The sequence below is a fragment of the Trachypithecus francoisi genome, unplaced genomic scaffold (genome assembly GCF_009764315.1).
Source record: "Trachypithecus francoisi isolate TF-2019V2 unplaced genomic scaffold, Tfra_2.0 Lachesis_group11, whole genome shotgun sequence".
Taxonomy (NCBI): domain Eukaryota; kingdom Metazoa; phylum Chordata; class Mammalia; order Primates; family Cercopithecidae; genus Trachypithecus; species Trachypithecus francoisi.
This window is the reverse complement of record NW_022681456.1, coordinates 53,709,647-53,732,728: the sequence shown is the minus strand read 5'-3', so window position 1 is coordinate 53,732,728 and position 23,082 is coordinate 53,709,647. Positions and strand designations below refer to the sequence as shown.

General features: G+C 36.0%; 1 protein-coding gene across 6 annotated transcripts in view; it reads right to left on the bottom strand.

Moving 5' to 3' along the window:
* The window catches only part of PPP1R12A (protein phosphatase 1 regulatory subunit 12A), a 160,389-nt gene that overhangs the window by 107,600 nt on the left and 29,707 nt on the right, over positions 1-23,082 (bottom strand). The window lies entirely within an intron of this gene.

The following is a 23,082-nucleotide window of genomic DNA, read 5'->3' as shown; positions in this document are numbered from 1 at the left end:
CATACCACAGAGAAATCTTTCATGAGAGGAAGATTGATGAGAGGAAGATTTCATGAGAGGAAGAGTCAGTTGATGAAGCAAACTTACCTTATTTTATGAAACTGTCACAGCCACTCCAACCTTCAGCAATCACCACCCTGATTAATCAGCAGCCAACATCAAGTCAAGACCCTCCACCAGGACAGGTGCAGGGGCTCACGCCTGAAATCCTAGCACTTTGGGAGGCTGAGGCGGGCAGATCACGAGATCAGGAGTTCGGGACCAGCCTGACCAACATGGTGAAACCCCGTCTCTACTAAAAATACAAAAATTAGTTGAGTGTGATGGCGTGCGCCTGTAATCCCAGCTACTCAGGAGGCAGAGGCAGGAGAATTGCTTGAATCTGGGAGGCAGAGTTGACACTGAGCGGAGATTGTGTCACTGCACTCCAGCCTCAAGTGAGAGATCATGACTCCGTTAAAAACAAACAAAACCACCCTCCACCAGCAAAAAGACTATGACTGGCTGAAGGTTCACATAATCACTAGCATCTTTTTTTTTTTTTTTTAGCAATAAAGCATTTTTAAATTAAGGTATGTACTACAGCATTATGATTTTGCAAGATATAATGCTGCACTACATTTAACAGACTACGGTATAGCATAAACACAACTTTTATATGTGCTGAGAAACCAAAAAAATTTGTGTGACTCACTTTTTTATGGTGGTCTGGAACCCAACCCACAATATCTCCAAGGTATGCCTGTACTCATATGAAACTGAGGAAGCTTAGGAGGAAATGAGAAAGGTTTAATGAAAGATATGAAGAGTTAAGATGCAGGAAGAAGCCATTCATGAAGACAACCATCACAGACTCAAGGAGCAGACTGGGAAAAGAAAGATGACAATTTCGTTTGTTTTGGATACGCTGAATTTATAAGTGTCTGTATACCTATCTAACCATATAGATCTGGAGCTGTGAAAATAAGTGTGGGAGGAAAATGTCAATTTGGGAATCATCTGCACTGAGGTAATAAAACAATGGGACTTGAAATCATTCAAGGAAAGAGTGTAGAGAAGCGATTTTGAAAACAGGAAAGGGTTAAGATTAAATTATGATTAGGATATTCTGCTTGGAAAACAGACATTTGTGATACCTTAGTCAGTAAACAGCTAAAAATAGAAAGTTCAAGACACCATTTAGTACCGAAGACAAATACAAAAATAGATGATTAAGACAATTACAGACATATCCACTGGTTTTTATGAGAGCTGAGAAAAGAAAACTAAGAAAGAATGGCAGTTATCAGGGAATATTTCCTGGAGGTGACTCATATACTTGAGTTTAGCGTAAGAATAAGTGAAAAACAGGTCTGGTATATAAAGACGCAAAGTCAAATACTGCGAGGTAAACAAGATCCAGAATACGGTCTTATCTGTCATCTTTTGAGTAATCCTTTGACACTGAAGATAAAAGACTTTCATGACAAATCGTGAATTTTTGAAGTTTCTCCATTTGAAGAAGGTGATTACACTGGCTCTTTGGAAGATATTCACACACAGAAATAGCTATTCTCCAATAAATGAAACACTGCTAATTTTGATTTTAAATGTATATACTTATAAGTCGACATAAGAAACACCAACAAAACACCAATACCAAAAGCAATTAATGTGAAATCTGCTTGTTCTTTTGTTTATATGATTTTGAAATATTTTAATATAAATTCAATGCTAAAAGCACTGCCACAAAATATACATCCTACATCAATCTCAAGTTAGTGGTGTAAATTGTTCAATCTGTTGTCCAAAACATTTACAAAGTACATATAAGAAACTGGCAAAGCACGCCCATAAAGATATTGTTGTCAAGAGAATCAAAAGCTAACACATGTAGCACATTAAGAAACACATGACTTGCTGACTTAAATTTCTGACTAAATTTGGTCAGTTTATTGAACCATATAAGGAAAGAAGCAGAACGGCTCAAATACACTTTCAAAATCTTATCTGACATGGTTTACCTTCAAGTTTTTCTTGAATGCATATGCAGAAGAATTAGCAATAATAAATGGCTGTGTAAAGACACTTCTGTCATTTAATTCTAGGTACAAGAAGCTTTGTCAACCTGAGTTGTAAACTAATTCAAGTACATAAAACTTTTGTTTTTATTGTTCCACACATGTTCATAAGGAAAAAATTGAGAAGCCTGCTAACAAAGAGTTAACAAGGTGTTTATACAATGCTCAAAGCAGACAGAGTCCATGACTTAAAGACAGATCTTGAGACGTGCATAGCTTGAAAAAACATTAAATTTCATTCCTAAAATAGATCAAAACAAGTATGTTTAAGCAAACATAATTAAACTGAGTAAACTTGCCATCACAAAACAAGTAGCATTTGAAATAAATTCTAACATTGTTATATTCTTCTTCTTGAAAGTATTTTTGTTAAAAGTACAAACTCTAGAGCCAGACTGTCTGGAATTAATCAAGTTCTGCCATTTACTGGTTGGGTGTTCTTGAGTAAACTCCCTAACTTGTGTGTAACAGTCTCCTCCTGAAAATGAGGATAATAATAGAACCCGCTACCTCAAAAGTTTACGATGAGAAACATATGAATATATACAGTGTACAAAGTAGTACCTGTCAAAAAGTTAACCACTATTGTTTATATAAATAGTCCATGCTAATTCTTCCCCATTTCAATTATTTTCTCCTTTTTTATATTATTATTCTAGAATGCATTTTCATCCCACTATAAATTATGAAACAGTTAAATGGCAAAGAATTGTCAAATATTACTTTTAGTGCCACTTTTGGTAAGAGTCTCACTTGCCAAAAGTTTCTAAGAGGATAGTTAAGTTTTAAAAGATGCCCTAAGAAAATCTTAGGGATTACAAACATCCTTCAAACAAACTTTATGCAAACTCATTCATGTGATTCAGAAGAGCAAAGCAAAAGAAAAGAGTTCTATAAATGTAATTATAACAATTTAGGTGAAAATGAAATTATAGTAAATTACCCGAAATGCTTGCAATTTGTGCCTAATCATTAGCAACAGCTAATTATTGATAGGTAATAAGCAAATTAGTTTGAATTGCTTTGAATACGGAAGTTCTCTTAGTCAATTTCCTCTTCACAGAAACAATTCCCTTTTTTTGTTTGTTTTTTGTTAGAGATAGTGTCTCACTATGTTGCCCAGGTTGGTCCAGAACTCCTGACCTCAAGCAATCCTCTTGCTTTGGCCTCCCAAAGTGCTGGCACTACAGGTGTGAGCCACCACATTCAGCCAAACAGAAACAATTCTTTATGACTCTTAGGACAAACTCAACTGGTACAAGCAGAAATTTGTGTATATACTAGAAAATATTTCATGCCCCAAGCATTCAGGGCGACATAAATGTCAGTATGTTTAAAGAGGAACTGAATTGGATACTGTCCAAGCAATGTTTTTGTTCTATTTTCTAGAAAAATGAAGTGGGATATTTCAAAGGAGGAATTATAGATATGGTTTACACAAGAAAGACAAAGACAAACTCCAAGCAGTACTCCTATACTAAATAATAATAATAAAAAAAAAAACCTTAGCTCTTGCATTAAAATACTGGCAAATGAAAAATCAAGTACAATTTTAGGAGGCCATCTATATTAGTTATGAAAACAAAGAGTCCAGCATTGCATTTAAATTGACCTTAACCTTTCTACTATCTCATGTTGAAAATCTAGATGTAAAAACAGAAATCTGTACACATAATAAGTTAAATATTCAAATGAGATTTAAATGACAAGATGACTGGAACAAGAAATCCAAAACATACACAATGGCTATACCATAGAGAACTCTTCATTTGGACAAACAAAAGTTGAGGCTTATGTATCGTATCCTAGAGTAATTATAGAAAAACAAGGTCTGACAAGAGAGATCACAATATATATATGTTGACTGAATGAATGAGACATAGCAAATACAGGATATAAAAAAATCTGACAAAAACAATTCAAGACAAAAAACCCACAAAAGTTTCTGAAGAAAAAGTAATTTAATTACTGTATAAACATTCATTCAACAAATACTATATATTGGAATGAGAATGCCAAAAACTAGAAACCATAAATATCCAAAGATTAAAATATGCTCTTTATCTATTCTTGTTACATAGCTCTGTTATTTCCTTTACTGATAAAAATCTATAAAGCAGTACATTGAACCTAGATTTTTAGAAGCCAACACTTTTATTTGGGGACTTAGTAAAGGAACAGCATTTCTTCTGAAGTTTAGTCATTACGGATACAAAATAAATTGAACTTCAGGGTCATTCTTTCATCAATAATTTTTACTGATTGCCTACCACATATAACGTAATGCAGTGAGTCATTCATTTTGGTAGATACAAAGACCAACACTAGAGGGCATATTTTCCTTGCTTCCTTTGTGCACAATGCCTAGCATACAGCAAATACATAATACATATGTAGTGAATCAAAATACTAACTTCTTAAATGAGCAGGCATTTATGACCTACTGTGTGTATGTATATATAAAACTGTATTAAGTACTGTGTAAGACATGCTGACTTTATTAGTATTTTATGTATTTCCAGTCTTCTCCTGGCTAGATTATAGTTCCTTAAGATAGAAACTGTCTTACACATTCCATAATTCCTCACAGTGCTATTTCAATAAGTTTTTGTTGATGAGCTAAAATGTACACTCTTGTCCACAGGATGCCCAATTAGGAAAAAAAGATAAGCAAGTAGAAAAATGTTATGAAATTTAACAGTGATAGAGTAAAATAAAGGAAAACTCAATATGTGAATGGAAATAAGTTAAAGAAAACTTTTTGGAGAAAATAAATGTTATGCAGGTCTCATTACTGTCTGAGCTCTGGAGATAAGGTGGAAGGCAGATACAGAGAAAGGTTTCCTTGCTGAATTCTATCGTTTATCAGATATGGTTCACAAACTGAGCTAGAGGGGTTTAATCAATAAATACACTCAATAAATATACTAATGCAAAAATTTTAGTTTCAGGGGAACAAAAGATTCTACTTACTATTTACTTAAAAAACAAGCTACAGAAGAATACTCATAATATGATACAATTCTTGCTGTTGAAATGTCTAATGAAAAGTCTGGAAGAATACACACCAAAGCATTAATTAACACTTTAATTTAACACTTTAAGTCTTAAAGTTACTGAGTTATTTCCCAAAAACATCTCTATAGTAAGGACATAAAATTGTTACTGTCTTCCAAAACAAAACATTAACATAGTTAATACACAGTTGTTGACTGTTTCTGGATCAATCAGTGTTCAGCAAAACAAGTGGGCCATAAAGAGAAGAGACTAATAATTCAACAATTATTTACTGAGTGTCCGCTATAGCCAGACACTATGCTGGCTGGTAGGAATACAACGGTTAAGTATACACTCCAGATATCTGAATTCATACAGCTTAGAGTCCAGTAGCAAGACACGTAACTAAACACACAACAACAAAAAAAGCTATGACAAACGCTATGGATTTAACTAAAGTACTTAACCAATATTTAGTAGAGAGGAGAAATCAAAATCTCTTAAGGTGGTGCCCAGAAATTTCCTCTTTAAAGAAGTTGCCCATCTAACTTGTAAAATACATTAGGTTGTGAACCACTGATACCCACAGTAACCAAAACTAGAGGAATAAATAACACGGCACAAGCAGCATACATAAAATGTGATCAGAGAAAGCTATGTCAGAACCCAGAGGGCATGAGTATTTAACAAAGGGGAAACAACAGAGGGTTGAGAAGCAGTAGCTTGAAAAGGCAGGAGGGAAAGAAAAAAAGTAAATGTAGTTACATAGAAGCAAGGGGAAAATGGAAAATAGAATTATAAGGAGTTATGTACTTCCTAGTAAAAACGGCAGAGTAAAGCCACATTTTACAGAATCTATCTCCTAAATAAACACTAACCCTTACTTACATAACACTTTGATATGTGCCAGGGAACGGTTCCAGGTAGTTTACATATACTAATTCATTTAATCTTCACAACAACCCAGTATGTAACAACTATTACGACCATTTAACAGATGATAACTGGCAAAATTCAGGTTTTAATCCAGCAGTCTGGCTTCAGCATCTGTGCCCCTAACCAATAGGATACACACAACTAAACAGCAGCAGCAAAAGGTAAAATAACACCCCAAAACAATTTGGTCCTATCTATCAAAATTTCAAATGCACATATTCCTTGACACTGCAATTTCATTCTAGGAATTTATTCTGCAGATACAATCACACATGTGCAAAATGACATGTACAGAATTATTTGCTAACTTCTGGTAAGCGTAAAACTGGAAAGAATTTAAATGTCCATCAATAAAGAACTAGTTTATGGACTAACATGAAACATATTCCTGGATATTTTGCAAAGTGAAAAGAACAAATGTAAAACATGAGTCGTCTCTGATCATAGTGTTATATTTTGTGTGTGTGTGTATTTGTTCACATATTAAAAAGATACAGAATAAACACTATGGCAATTGTGACAGAACATGTCCAGTTCAACCGAATGCCCTATAAGGTAGGTAGTAGGAAATAGAGCCCTAGTAAATGAATGCCACAGCAAGGAATGGCCTACACCGTAATATGTAGAAGAGGAAGCTGATGGGCTCTCCCTTTGCCTCTTTCTCCACCAGCCTAGTGACAGAAAAGACAACAAAATCTTGGCTCTAAGCTGCACTGGGTTCCTCGTGCCAAGCGAGCCACAATGACCACCAACACATGAGGTAGGGAGACACTGACTAGGAAATAGTATCTCCCACATCCCTGTATCTTTATCTGGTTTACAACATTTGTACTGTTTGCTTGCTATTTTGATACAATTCTATACTGGGTCTAAACTTTTCTTGCCAATCCTTAAATACACATCAGCCCTCCGCAGTCTAACCTAATTCAGCAACTATGAACAACACATATTACAGGAAGGAAAAATAAAAAAGAAATGGGGGATGGGGGTTAATGTGTCTTGGTCTGTTTGTGCTGCTATTATTTTTAAAATATCATAAACTGGGTGACTTACAAGCAGCAAACATTTATTTCATAATTTTGGAGTCAGAAGTCCAAGATCAAGGCACTGGCAGATTCCATGTCCATCCAGTGAAGGTCTGCTTGCTGACTCATACATCTATACTCACGTGGTGGAAGGGCAAGCAGCTCCCTTGGGCCTCTTTTATAGGAACACTAATTTCAATTTAAAAGGGTTCTGCCCTCATGACCTAACCATCTCCCAAAGGTCCCATCTTCTAATACCATCACCTTGGGGTAAGGATTCCAAGATATGAATTTTTAGGCATGACAGAAATATTCAGGCCGGGCGCGGTGGCTCAAGCCTGTAATCCCAGCACTTTGGGAGGCCGAGACGGGCGGATCACGAGGTCAGGAGATCGAGACCATCCTGGCTAACATGGTGAAACCCCGTCTCTACTAAAAATACAAAAACTAGTCGGGCGAGGTGGTGGGCGCCTGTAGTCCCAGCTACTCGGGAGGCTGAGGCAGGAGAATGGCGTGAATCCGGGAGGCGGAGCTTGCAGTGAGCTGAGATCTGGCCACTGCACTCCAGTCCGGGCGACAGAGCGAGACTCCGCCTCAAAAAAAAAAAAAAAAGAAATATTCAGACCATAGCAGTGTATTAGCATGTAAAACTTCAGATAGAGACAGCAGTGTGAAAGAGGACATAACTTCACAAACCAAAGGAAATGCCCTATGTTTTGAGGCTGCTTAACAACATTGAAAAAATAAGAGATCACAGGTGGATGATAAATCTTATTTAACAATAAAATCCAGTCAAAAGAACAAAATAAACTCAGAATTCAAAACAGGATGGTTGAAAAACTCATATGAAGTAAATTAGACAGGATTTAAATATCATACATTCTAATAAGGTAGAAATAGTAACATGGCTAACAAAATGAGATGAAGACTAAAACGGATGAGTGCTGACTTCCTCATCTTCCCCAGTAAGCAACCAATTCAGTATGTCTAAAATTGAAATGTAGTTAAAAATTATCCTACACAAAAATATCCAATGAAATGTTTTCAGACCTATCTTCTAAATCTTAAAGAAATCTTTAAGAAAATACTCTCTCTAGTTGTAAAGAAAAATTTATCTAAAATTTAATCATTACTTCAGTCTTTTAACATTTTTTAATTAAAATAAGCATATGTAATATGTATCCTTTTTAACAAAAGTATATCAAAGGATTTGTATTAAGAGATTCTGAAAAGATGCTTTCTAATTAAATGATGGTTAGTTATGGACAATCAACATTCATTGAACAACTTACTTTTTAGCATAAAGCACGGAGGCCTAGCTCAAAACCTTTTTAAAAGAGAGCCAAACCTTGCCTGCAATAAACTCATAGGCCATCAGACATAAGCAAACACATAAATTTCTAATATTAACTCTCTAATCTCAAATTCTCCTTACTCAGTACACATGGATAACTTCGGAAACCTCAAGAATACACACACACACACCACACACACACACACACCCTCTCTCTCTCTCTCTCTCTCTCTCTCTCTCTAATTGAGAAAAAGGGGAAAGATCTTGGAAGAGAAGGGAAATTTTTCTTGTCATGCCATGACATGGAAAGAAAAAAAAAGTTGGAGGGCAGGGGGGAACTACATTCCTGAATCCTTTTCAGAAAGGAAAGAGCAAAGATAAGTCTAAGACAGACTGAGAACCTAGTAATTGTTTAGCTTTATTCAGATATGTTTTTTAAAAAATCAAAAATGAAGTTAAGAATATATAATTCTGGGTCCTGGGGATGATGAAGGATTGAAAAATGTTATTTTATTATCTTAACTAAATAATATTTTCCATTTTAGATAACCAAATTACTCTGTATTTCTAGAACCACTGATGAGGGGAGTTGAGGAAACAGGAGTTAATACTTCAAAGTCACAAAATAAGAGGGGCACTGAACATTCAGATGGAGGGCAGTGGGGAAAGAAGCAAAGATAAAATTGATTCAAGTATCTTGTTGAATAGTGAGAAAGGGAGATAACAAGCAGCTCTTAATAAGGCATAATAAATAGGAACCAACTGCTAAGTACATGGCAATATACACTGAAGAACGTAAAATACCACAAATATTACATTACTTTAGTTTGCTTATAGTAGGTAGCCTCTAAGGTAGCAATGATCACTAACTACTTCATGGTAGTGACACACTTGTGTAACTGCTTCCCCTAGACTGGGTGACTTGTTTCTTACAAACTTAATGAGACAGAAGTAATAAGATGTCACTTCTGAGATTAGGTTATAAAAACACCATGGCTTCCATCCTGGCATGCACCCTCCTCTCTTGCTCTCTCCTGGATCACCCACAACCTGGGATAAGCCAAATGCCATGCTGGAAGGCAGGTGTGCTGAGGACACATGTGGCAAGGAAGCAAGGCCTGCCAACAACATAAGTGAACTTAGAAGCAGATCCCCACCCTACCCTACCCAAGCCTTCAGATGAGATGGCAGTCCCAGCCAATAGCTTGAGGAAAATCTCATGAGAAATCTTTAGTCAGAAGCACCCAGCTAAGTCATATCCATTCCTGAGACACAGAAAGTGTGAGCTAATGTTTGGTATTTTAAGTTTGGGGGGTAATCTATTATGCAGTGATAACCAATGGCCACACTGTTGGATTCTGATGAATGTATATTCATACTAGTCTTCACTGCTTAAGCTTACATGTATCGAAACATTATGTTCCCTTCTGCAACTTATAATATCTGTCTTTTCTCCTGAATTTTCACCTGCCTTAAATGTCATCAAGAGTTACCTAAACTTAGTAGACTTAGTCCTATCTCTCCACTTCCACAGATTCAAAGCTCTAATAACACTAGACCACCTTCCACTTCTTAAATATGCCCAAACAATCTGAAATTATAACTTGAGAACCAATAAATAATTAATTGTCTGATGTGGCAGTACTCATGATTAACAAGTAAAAACCGTACAAAACAACAGTCTAACCAGAGTTATTCTAATAAATAATAAAAATTATGATTCCTTTAATATTTACTTTTGAGGAGACAGGGCAAATAGCAATAATTTTTTTAAAAAAGAAATGTCAGCTTTTATACATTTGCATTGAGGGAAAGAATATAAATTTTCTATTGCATAATTCATTCAATCGTTTTCTTCGATGCTAGTACTTTTACATTTAAAGATAAAGTTTTAACACCCCTTCAAAGCAGATCACTATCCTGTCAAAAGGGGAAGTAATAGGGCAGAAATAAGAACACCTAAATTTTCAATCTGCCAGTATGGAGCCCTTATGAGAGTAAAGTTATTTTTTTAAAAATTATCATAGTATTTCCCAAACTGTTTCCATGAAACTACTGAACTGAAAATGTTTATAAATGCTCTTTGAGGTAGGTGCAATGGCTCACCTCTATAATCCCAGTACTTTGGAAGGCCGAAGCGGGCGGATCACCTGAGGTCAAGAGTTCGAGACCAGTCTGGCCAACATGGTGAAACTCTATCTCTACTACAAATACAAAAATTAGCTGGGGATGGTGGCGAACGCCTGTAATCCCAGCTATTCAGGAGGCTGAGGCAGGAGAACTGCTTGAACCCAGGAGGTGGAGGTTGCCATGAGCTGAGATTGTGCCATTGTACTCCCAGCCTGGACAAGAGCAAGACTCTGTCTCAAAAAAAAAAAAAGTAATTAATTACAGTAGTTTACGACTTTATAACTTCAATGGAGGAAGACAAAGGGTGCCCTGAGTAATGGATGACACATTGTTAGACTCTACAGATTTCTCCTCAATTTAGTCTTCTTTTACACCTTAAGCCTTTAAATTTCTCATGTCTTCTCCAGCCTATGTTAATGTAGCTAAGGTTAAATAACTCCCTCCCACCATTTTCTGTGATATTATGAACATAACTGTCCTAACATACTTTAAAAATTGTATAATTATCTACTCGTATGTACTATTTTTACATTCATCCCTTTTCTCCCCCTTCTACCTCCACTACACTATGGGCTCTCAAAAGCAAGAATGCATCTTAGTTATTACTATATGTACAGTATCTAGAACACACTAGACAGTAATCAAATGCTGAAGGAAAGAAACCTACAAGTATGATTGAGCTTCATCAATAGGACTAGGAAATAGTTTGCCAATACTTTGTCACCTATAAATTACTGTTCAGAGAAATTTTTCTGTATCATAGCTGACTTACTACAGGAGAATAGATACATTGTAAAAACCTTTTCCAATTTTCTGTTGTTAAATGGGCGAATAACACTTTCCTTTTTCCTACATGAAAAATGTGTAATTGATACTAAAAATTTTCTACAAACTATTAAACCATCTTGGAGTCAAATGTATAAATAAGTGATACTCATGAACACTCAGAAAAATCATATTCTTCAGGGCAAAAAGATAACTGTACTTAGAGCTAAATAAGAACATACCAGAGTAGAAATAAGTTATCCTAGCATCCCTTTGTCACTTATCATCGCTGCTCCTGAATGTTTGCATCATTATCACCTGTGACCTCTATTCAGGTAGCTGGAGTTCCATGGCAGAAAGATTCCAAAGAAGTAATAATTTTGCTTTCACCTTCCCTAGTATATGCCATCAATCAAACCTACACTTCCTCGTTACACCGTATGAAGATCTAACCCCTCTCCATCCTTATAGTGACATAAAATAATGAGAGACTGCTTTTAAGAAATTACATAACCAATAGCATATAATGTTCCGTTAAAATAACATTAGCACCGTAGCATAAAACTACTGCCACAAAAGGAAGTCCTCCCTCTAGGAAGACACACTACCAATGCACAGAAGGTTCCTAGTAATTTAACTACTGTGGTAATAAAGATAGGCAAAAAGACAGAACTGAAGCCAAGATTAAAAGCCAGCTAGTTGATTTTTTTCTTTTCTTTCTTTTTTGGAGTGGTGCCTTGCATTTCACTGGAAATCTAAAAACTAAGTCTTGACCATATAAGGCTTTGGGATTCCCATGGATGGAAAGATCAAGGAAAAAGTCAAATCTAATAATCTTAAAATACATGCAGACAGGTATCATCCGAGGATTCATATTTTTAAATTCTAGTTTCACTTAAACATACTGTCATAGATCTGAAAAAATGTTCCTATAAAATATGATCAAATTCACAAAAAGGAGTATATATAAATCATTGATATTGCCTTTTAAAAAAAGTCTTTTAATGGAAATCTTCCTAAAATCTATCACACACTCCTTTGTCATTTTAAACAAATACAAAAATATGATTTAACTTTTTTCTATTAACTCATTATTGCATCAGTTATTACACTCTCCTGTTACACAACAATGTCCTTATAGCCAATAGTTTATGTAGCTAAAATACCTAATACGCTTTTGGGGAATTATGTTTGCTTTTAACAGGTTGTCTGTCTTTCCTTTTGCTTTCAGCTGTCTCCTCTTAAAACTATCTGACAACCTTTTATCTTCCATACTAATTTGTAACTCTTAATTTGCCAAAAAAAATTTTTAAAGAGCCTAAAATAAGAGTACAAAAAAATCATGTGAGAACTTCTCCTTAGTAAAATAAAAGTCCTTATGCTTACGTGTGTGGATTCTGCAACCTGTGTGTCAGTTCTATGAGTAATGATTATTTCCCAGATATTTTTAAGTCATGAAGTTTCCAATATGGGGGGAAAAGTTTATTAGAGAAATTATGCCCTGTAAAATGTAGAGGGCTAGCCTATAAGCAAGTAATGTCAAAACTGACTACTGCTGAAAAAAAGAAAGCTAACATTATTGGCAATGTTTTCTTCACATGGAGATAATTAAAAAGGGCAATCACACGAAGCAACTCCTGCAGATAATTTCAGGGCTCCTGGAACAAAAACAAAAAAAAACAAAAAAACAGGAGCAACTCTAAGAAAATGTAGAAAGATTATATGCTAATACTTTATCTTTGCATTATTTACATTTTATTTACAACTCTGCCTGCTCATGACTTCAACATTAAAATAAACTAGTAAATTAGTGTACGATGTAATTTTTAAGTACTATAGAACCAAAAAAGGGGAAGGAAATAGAAGCAGCTCAGCTTACAAAACTTAGCAATGTATAAAGCTCAATGGAATAGTTATGTCTGATCCAAATGAAACACTATTTTCTGATACAGTTATTTCATGTTAAGAGAACAGACTGTATACATAAGACATACAGGTACACCCCAAACCTCTATTTTGTTACAGTAATAAACTTCCTCTTCCAGAGAGTATCTTTCAGAAAACCACAGTTTGACTTCAATGCCCTTCACCAGCACTGCTATACTGTTCAGATTTTGTCAACAATTACTATCATCTGTAAGGTACTATATGCTGGGAATACAAAAAAAATCAATCACAACTAATACAGACTCTTATATTAAATATATGATTTTAACAGACTCAATGCGAAAACAAAATAATACAGCAAATGCTGTATTTTGTAGGAGCTCAGAGATTAGGGAGTAGTCTAAGTAGGAAAAAGGTTTCTAGGAGAAACCTGATCTATGTTGTTAAGGTAAAGAAATGGTGAAGGTTAAAACAATTTTTTTTTTAAGAGTAGTAGTATATCAAATAGAGAACATTTAATATTGCTGAAGGGTCATAAAGTACTAGAAAGAATTGTAGGTGATTAGAGAGAATTAAGGAGAGATAAGAAGGAGGGGTTGTGACTGGCCTTATAAACCATGCTAGGGGGACCGAAATGTATTCTGGTACAACAGAATTTTTCAAATATGAGTAACATAAGATCTTTCTAAAATGAAAAAAAATTCCCAGATATCCCTAATATTGACTAGAATTATTTTTGTTACAAAGTTATTTAAATAGCTAATAACATAAACCTAGACCTTTATATATGTTTCAGTGCACATCTAAACCAAAATAAATTTAGTTATTTATTTTTTATTTTTGAGACAGGGTCTCACTTTCGTCACCCAGGCTGGAGTGCAGTGGCTTAAACATAGCTCACTGCAGCCTCAACTTCCCGAGCTCAAGTGATTCTTCCCCCTCAGCCTCCCAAGCATCTGCGACCACAGACGTGCCACTTTGCCCAGTTGAGTTTTGTATTTTTTTGTAGAGACAGGTGTTCACCACATTGCCCAAGCTGGTCTCAAACTCCTGGACTTAAGCGATGCTCCCGTCTCAGCCCTCCAAAGTGCTGAGATTAAGGCAGAAGCCACTGAGGCCAGCCCAAAATAAATTTATACATTTTCTTGCCATTTTCTCTTTAGTTCGTAAAGGGGTGAGTGATGCCATTTCACCGGGAATTGGCTCTCACTTATTGCAAAGATGATTTAAATCCATCTTGATCTTTCCTCATTTGCCTATGACAATAAACCTATTCTATTTGGCACCAACTCACAGGATAAATGCAATTGTATGCAACTGAAATTAAGAAGTAGTATATCAATTCTAAAATAGCAATTCATCTTGTTCATGTCTCTAGCTATCCATGCTCATATAGTTTAGATTACCCTCATAGCAAAAATTCAAAAATTAAAACATTCTTGTTGAGGTAGAGATTAAGAGAAGAAGTTTCAAGAAGGCTTCCTAAAGACTTCCCAAGAACAATCCAGCAACCCCACTGCTGGGTCTATACCCCAAAGAAAACAAATTGTTCTATCAGAAAGACACATGTACTTGCATGTCCATTGCTGCACTATGCACAACTGCAAAGACATGGAATCAACCTAGGTACCCATTAATGATGGACTGGGTAAAGAAAACGTGGTATTAAACATACACACCATGGAATTCCAGAGAGCCATAAAAAAATAACGAAATCATGTCTTCTGCAGTAACATGGATGCAGGATGCTGGTGAAGGCCATTATCCTAATTGAATTAACGCAGGAACAGAAAACCAAATACCGTAAGTTCTAAATTAAAAGTGTGACCTAAATATTGGGTACTGTATTCATGGACATAGGATGGCAACAATAGACAGTGGGGAGTCAGGGAGGGAACATGGGAGAGTGGGAAGAATTGAAAAACTGTTGGGTACTTTGCTCAGTACCTGGGTAATAGATACATCACATAATATACCCAGGTAACAAACCTGCACGTGTACCCTCTAAATCTAAAATAAAAGCTGAAGAAGAGAAAAATGAAAATCAGGTTACCAAAAAGCAAAACAAAGCAAAAGAAAAAAAACAACAAGCCTCCTAAGCTCTAGGTTTATGTGATCAAGTAGAGGATGATGCCAATATTTCCAAATGTTTCACTGTGAAGACCTCAGAACTCTGAAATTCAGCAGAGAAGAACATGGTACCTTATCCTGCATCTCTTCCACCCTTTTTAAACTGAATCTTCTTTTGTCCTCACTGTGAATTCCTGATTCTTGACTCATTCCAACTCTTTCAGTCCACCACCATTCACAGGCTTTACTTGCCTCCTCTCTACTTCAACTACACATTCACTGCACCTCAGGATTCTTGGTAACCCTTGCCAATCTCTAGGATTGAATAACACCATTAATTTGCTCTCTGTTCTCCCACACAGATGCTGTCAAAAATGCTAGGAGAAGCTGGGCGAGGTGGCGGGCACCTGTAGTCCCAGCTACTCAGGAGGCTGAGGCAGGAGAATGGCATAAACCCAGGAGGCAGAGCTTGCAGTGAGCTGAGATCCGGCCACTGCACTCCAGCCTGGGCGACAGAGCAAGACTCCGTCTCAAAAAAAAAAAGCTAGGAGAATTTAGAAACTATGTGGATTTGGTCCTCAACGAATTCACACTAAACTCAGTGTAATACTCTACCAGCAGGTATTTTTTAAATGTCTACTGCCAGAATTCCTAACACATTCTATTTATCACCTCAAATCTCTGACAATTGCCTTAAGATCTCATCGATATCAAATCCCACTGATCCACAATCCCACTTCTAATAAATATCCAACAGCTGGCTGGGCGCAGTGGCTCATGCCTGTCATCCTAGCACTCTGGGAGGCTGAGATGGGTGGACTGCCTGAGCTCAGGAGTTCAAGACTAGCCTGGGCAACATGGTGAAGCCCTGTCTCTATTAAAATACAAAAAAAAAAAAAATTAGTGAGGCGTGGCGGTGTGCACCTATAGTCCCAGCTACTCGGGAGGCTGAGGTAGGAGAATTGCTTGAACCCGGGAGGTGGAGGCTGCAGTGTGCCGAGATGGTGCCACGGCACTCCAGCCTGGAGACAGAGTGAGACTCCATCTCAAAAAACAAATAAATATCCAATAGCTATACCCTTACACTGTCAAGAAAATGGAAATGGTCAATGGCTATTATCTAAAGATTTCATTCTTTCCACATAAGTTTTTACAGTTTCACACTCCTCATCTTCCTTCCCTTTGGTGTGAAGGAAGAAACAGTCTATCACTCAAAAACTGAACTTCTAATGATGTCTTACACAAGTGCCTTCTACTTTTCCATCTTCATGTTGCAATATTTTGTCCTGCACTTTAGCCAAACAAAACTATCACTAGTCCAATTCTTAACCTGGTATTTCTTCTATTGCTACTCCCTTCTCCTATAATGCCTTTCCGACATCTCTGCCTATACCAACTCACACCCTCCCTCAACTAAAACAAATCTTTTCGATCCCTCTATATCCTAAGAGTTACTTAAATAAACACATTTTTAAAATTTCCTTATGCTACCTTCCATATATACTGTTCCTCTTTTCTTTCACATTTTATTGTACGAAAATGTTCAAACATACAGCAAAGTTGAAAGAATTTTATGGTAAACACCTATATAATCACCATCTAGATTCTACTATTGACATGCTACTACTTGCTCAGCACACTTACCTATCCACAGTCATTTCTGTACACATTAACACAGCTACTTTGAAAGTACCAAAGAAGTAAAACTGTAAAGTATACTTCTCCCTAAATAATTCAGCATGTTTGTCATTAAGTAGAGTTCAATATATTTCATTTTCTTTTGATGCAAAATTTAGATACAATGAAATACAGAGATCTTAAATACATATATTCACTGTGTCTTACCAATGCATAGACCAGTCCACACAACCTAATCTGTATCAAGATTCAGAACATACCATTACTACAGAAAATTTTCCCATGTCCCTTTCTGGTCTCTCTCTCCCATTCAGAGTCAACTACAGTTCTGGGTTTTTTTCCCACCACAATAAATAAGATGAGTGGCCATTCTAAAACTTCATGTAAATGGAATCTTCGAACATATCTTTATTTTATGAAAGGCTTCTTTTAGCAAAATTTTTATGAGATTCATTCATGTTGTTGTGGTTATCAAATAGTTCATTCCCTTTTATTGCTGCATAAATATTCCCTTGTATATCTATACCATAGATCATCCACTCCACCACTGATAAATACCTGGGCTATTTCTAGTTTTTGACTACTAAGAATGAAGTTGCTATGCCTTCATTATTAGACTTATTCATATGAATAAGTCTTCTTAGAACATATGTTTTCTTTTTCTCTTGGGTAAACATAAGGAGTGGAATTTCTCAGTAAGTATACGCTGACTTTTATAAGAAAATGCCAAACATCTTTACAAAGCAATTGTACCAATTTACATCACCAACAATGAGAGTTCCAATTGTGCCACATCATCGCAGGCATTTCATGATGCTCACATGAAAGGTTTTTTCATTTTGGCCTTTCTGATTAGTGTAACATCTCCCCTTTTTTGAATATAATAGGCATTGTGTTGTACCATTCATGTTATTTTGCATATTATTCATGTATTTGTCTTGTCTCTATTAAACTATATGCTTCCTGAAGTTATGAATTGTGTATCAGCTATCCTTTCACTCCTGCAATATTTATAGCAGAGTGTTTTGCACCCGCTAGAACAATAAATATAACTTTCATTCAATTGTTCAATAAAACTTCTTTGCCTTTCCTGTTTGGATAAGCCAGGGCAAAAAAATTCAAAACGCAGATCTGTGAAATAAAGTAACAGATAATGAAGAGTTAGCAATAGCCCTCCAATTTTATCCTAGTCCTCTGCTAAATTACAAAACATCCTTAAAACCATTTATTATGCTGTCTGTCCTATAATGATGTCATATCTAGACACATGCATACAGAAACATACAGAGGCAGAAAATAAGCTCCATGTAAACTCCACCAGTGCAGGGATTTTTGTCTGCCTTGTGAATTCATTGATGGATTCCAGGGTCCACCACATAATAGGCACACAAAATTTGTTGAATAAACACACACAAAATACACATTTCCATAAATGTGCCTTTGAAATAAATGGCAGGGAATTTAAATCATGAACAAAGCTTTTTAAGGCTATAGCTTTAACATCCTTAAACCTAATACCCATGAACATATCCCTTCGGATATACATTTCAGTTTCTGTCCAAGATTTTAAAGTATTTCCCAAGGTGTATCTTCACACCATCGGAATGGTAATTCTCTGTAATGTAATTACATGACTTTAGGATGTATACACAATGAATTTTAAGAGAAGGAGAAGGCTCCTAAATAGTCACCCCAGATGTACCAAAATCAATGCAGCAATCAATGACATGTCATAAACCATAGTACAGAAGGATTGTCCATCTATTAAAAATCTCAGTTTAACTATTCATCTGGGTATCTATGCACCAAATAAATCAGGAGGAGAACTTCAAGTGTCCATTCTCTTCAAGGCCCTAAGATGAAGTCCTTGAAACAGGTTACTGTGAAGAGAATCCTTCATACCATTAAACATTTCCTGAATATCTAGCAATCAGTGTTCTAGGTACTATGTTAGGTGCTAAGGCTATAAAGATGAAATCAAGAAGCCTATATTTTGGTGGAAGGAACGGTTAAGCAAATAAACAATTACAGAGCCATTACAGAAATATGTAAGAATGTAAGAACACACAATAGAGGGCTCTAGATCAGGAACCAATTAGGATAAGCTTTTTGGCAGAAGTAACCGTTTGGGATGCCTGATCACATGAGCTAGCAAAGTAAGGATCAATTCCAAAGGAAAATTTTAGTAGTAATCAAGCTCAAACATCAGTTTTCTCCAGACCAGTTGATCCCTTTCAGGAGGGCTCCTGTGACTACTGAAGGGCAGCTGAAGGACATGTGGGTTGTTGACATGACAGCTGAAGGGCATCTGAGTTGTTTTCAGTTCTTGGTTATTATAAATAAAGCCACTATAAAAATGTACATACAAGTTTTTGTGTGAACATGTTTTCATTTCTCTAGAGGTAAAAAAGTAAGCTTACTTCAACTTAACTCGGTCCTTGTTTGTGAAGGGTGTCATTACAAAAAAAAAAAAAAGTATGTGACAGGTACATAGCTTCCCTAAAGGTAAATATTATCACGCAATAATCATTAACAGTTACTAACTGAATATGCACCCCAAAAAGATGATAATAAAGAAGGAAGCAAAAGCAAAACAAAACTTAGATTAAGATCCAAAGAGAAGTTACTCAATACTTTAACTTAATTGCTCAACAATTATTTACTGAGAACTCACTATGTGCCAGGCACTAGGATAATACTTGGGTTCACTGCTAGACAAGTAAACAAACAAATAAATACACAATTACACCCTACAAGAAGAGGCATGAAAGAATAGGGTGCTAACAGGAAAAGACAGGTTTCTGGAGAATAAGACATGGAGTCAGGGAAAACGTTCCCTGTTTCCCTGTTACAAAACTTAAAGAATGAATAGGAGTTAAGAGAAGGTGAGGATAAGGGGTGGAAAGACTGTTTAGGCAAAGGGAAAATACAAGGGCTGGAGATATGAATGGGCTCAGGATATTTAAGGGTCTCTGAAGGGAAGTGTAGCTAGAAAACAGATGAACAAGAGAAGAGACTACAAAAGTCAGCAGATCCTGATAAGTCTTGTTAAAGATTTGAGATCTTATTCCCTAACAACTTGGTTCAACTTAAGAGTGTCAACTGCTTCACGTATCTCCAATTATTTTAAGAGAGATGTAGAATTTCAAAGCAGATTTCAATATCAAATGTGTAAGTGTTTCTAACAAACATCACCATTTCCTCTAGCCCTCAAGTGTTACTAATAATATCAGTACCGATGCTTAACCTGAAAATATGACATTTCTTCTTAAGCCCTTTCATCAGTACTGCATTTTATATATTATTTTATACATTCAGTATTTCATCTAACCCTCACAATAAACCGGTCCAATTTTTTCTAGCAATTTTATGCTAGAGTCTTGAAATCTTTGACATCTCAAATTGAAAAAAAGTGATATTTTTATTTTAAAATTAAATGAGATTCAGTTCAACAAACACTCATTTACCTCACAGACAAGTTACCAGTTTTCAAAGAGATTTTTAAAATAGATATTGGCCTTTCAAACTTTAAAAAGAATTTTTTTTAATTTTAATTTTTACAGGTACATAGTAGGTGTATATATATTAAACTTACTCCTTTTTAAAAACAATTTCTTGCCTGCATGCTGTTTACCTCATAAAGTCATTTTTAACTAATTCTACTGTAAATAACAATCAAGGAGAAACCTAAATTTTTATATTACAGGTTAAACATCACTAATCTGAGTCCCCAAAATGCCCTCAAATCCAAAAATTTTTGAGCACCAACATGATGTCACAAGTGGAAAATTCCACACCTGACCTTATGTGACAGATCAAAGTTAAAATGTAGGTACACAACATATAATTTATACAGTATCCCCCTCTCTTTAGATGTAATATCATTCCCGTGCACGCCTCAATTCCCCCTTGCAGGTATACCCACAAAAGGTTAAAAAAAAAAAAAAAAAATCACATGTGTACGTGTAAGAAAATGACTGCTTATCGGTAGCATACATATTCAGTCAAGAGTAATGGTGATGCCAAACAACTACACAGTGTCCACATGAGTGACTGAAATAGCGACACCTTTGCTTTCTGATGGTTCAATGTATACAAACTTTGTTTCATGCACAAAATTATTAAAAACATCACATAGGCCGGGAGTGGTGGCTCACGTCTGTAATCCCAACATTTTGGGAGGCCGAGGAGGGTGGATCACGAGGTCAGGAATTTGAGACCAGCCTGGCCAACATTGTGAAACCCCATCTCCACTAAAAATACAAAAATTAGCCGGGCGTGGTGGCATGTGCCTGTAAATAATCCCAGCTACTCGAGAGACTGAGGCAGGAGAACTGCTTGAAGCCTGGAGGCAGAGGTTGCAGTGAGCTGAGATCACGCCACTGCACTCCAGCCTGGGCGACAGAGCAAGACTCCAAATCAAAAAAAAAAAAAAAATCATGTAAAATTACCTTCAGGCTATGTGTATAAGGTACATATGAAGCATAAATTCATCTCCTATTTAGACCTGAACCCATCCCCAAGATACCTCATTAAATACATGCCAATATTCCAAAATTAGAAAAAAGGTGAAATCTGAAACTCTTCTGGTCCCAGTATCTTGGATGAGGGACACTCTATAGTCTATACAGCACAATCTGGATCTTGATACTGTAAGTCCATGTCTTGCTTTCTAGTTTCATGCATAAATGCTCTTGTATCTATTTTTATTATTACAATTAATTCTTTGAGAAAATAAAGGTAAATATAAATACAATCATGAATTCACAGCTCTTCAAAAAAAGAAATAAATGTAAAACCACATTACACAACTATTACTATCTAGCTGACCCATTTTTCCCCTCTACTCAGTAACTCTTCCTCTCTCCCCCAACACATTAGATATTTTTCTTGAAAATCTGCCTGTTTACATCATCTACAATCAAGAAAGTTTACTTTTATGTGAAAGTGTATCCCTTTTTCACCTGAGGTCAGGAGTTTGAGACCAGCCTGGCCAACACACTGAAACCTCGTCTCTACTAAAAATATGAAAATTAGCCAGGTATGGTGATTTGGGCACCTGTAATCCCAGCTACTGGGGAGGGTGAAGCAGGAGAATCACTTGAACCTAGGAGGTGGAGGTTGCGGTGAGCCAAGATCGCACCACTGTACTCCAGCCTGGGCGACAGAGTAAGACTCTGTCTCAAGAAAAAAAGGAGTGTATCCCTTTTTTCTCCCAATTCTGCTTGACTGGAATAAAATGATGGCACTTATATGTGGTGCTTAATTAAACAGAAAAAAATGATCTAAATGACTGAAGTCATTTCAGATCCATTCATTTTGTATTCCCGAACAGACTGGAAACTCAAAGGCAGCTACTTTCTGTACGTGCCTCACTACCTAACAAAAAATGTTTAATGGAGTGGTTATTCAAATATTAGCTCCCTTTTCCCCACAGTGGGAAAGGCTGTGCTAGGTACTTTCACATATCCCTCTCATTTCATCCTTATGACAAAAACCCTGCTGCAGAATATTATTATCATTTAACAAGTTCTGAAGAGGAAAAGACTCAGATAAAGTTGCTCATTCCAGTGGCACAAGTTCTTCCCTCTACATTTTACATGCTATTTCTTTTATACCTTTAACACCCTACAATATAATGTTTTATTAAGCAATTGGCTGCTTAATATACATGAAAGTATCCGCAGATTTCACTTGCTCCATATTCAACTCTGAAAGGCAACAGCACTAGGTGACTGGTGCTTACAAGGGCCAAAAGGTGATCTATTCTCAGTGAAGATGTGTGTGGTGTAGAAGTAAAGTGGAGACCAAGAGGGGAAAAGAACTGTTGTTCAATTATTCAAAACACACTCAAGCACCTTCACTCGGAAGAGAATACCAAAACCACACAAAGGTAAATTCAAATATAAATACAAAAATATCTCTAAAACATAAAATAGTGAAATTCATGTCTGAAAATCTATTTTAGCGCTTTATATCATAATTCAATTCATACATGGCTTAATCTTTCTTCCAGCTGCTATGTTACTAAAATACCTTCCTTCACTAATTCTATTCATGTTTTACTATAGCTATTATTTTCCTGCTTAGTATACCTAACAGCCTTCAAACAACTTTGTAAAGTCTATTCTGCAAAATTCTGTGTAAACATTCTAACAATATAAAATTGAAAAGTCCATTAAACCTAAAAATAGCACTACTAGAGCTTAACAACAAATTACTTAATTTAGAGCTTGAACCACATACAGAAAAGCTGTTCAAATATCCTATTCTAGAATGT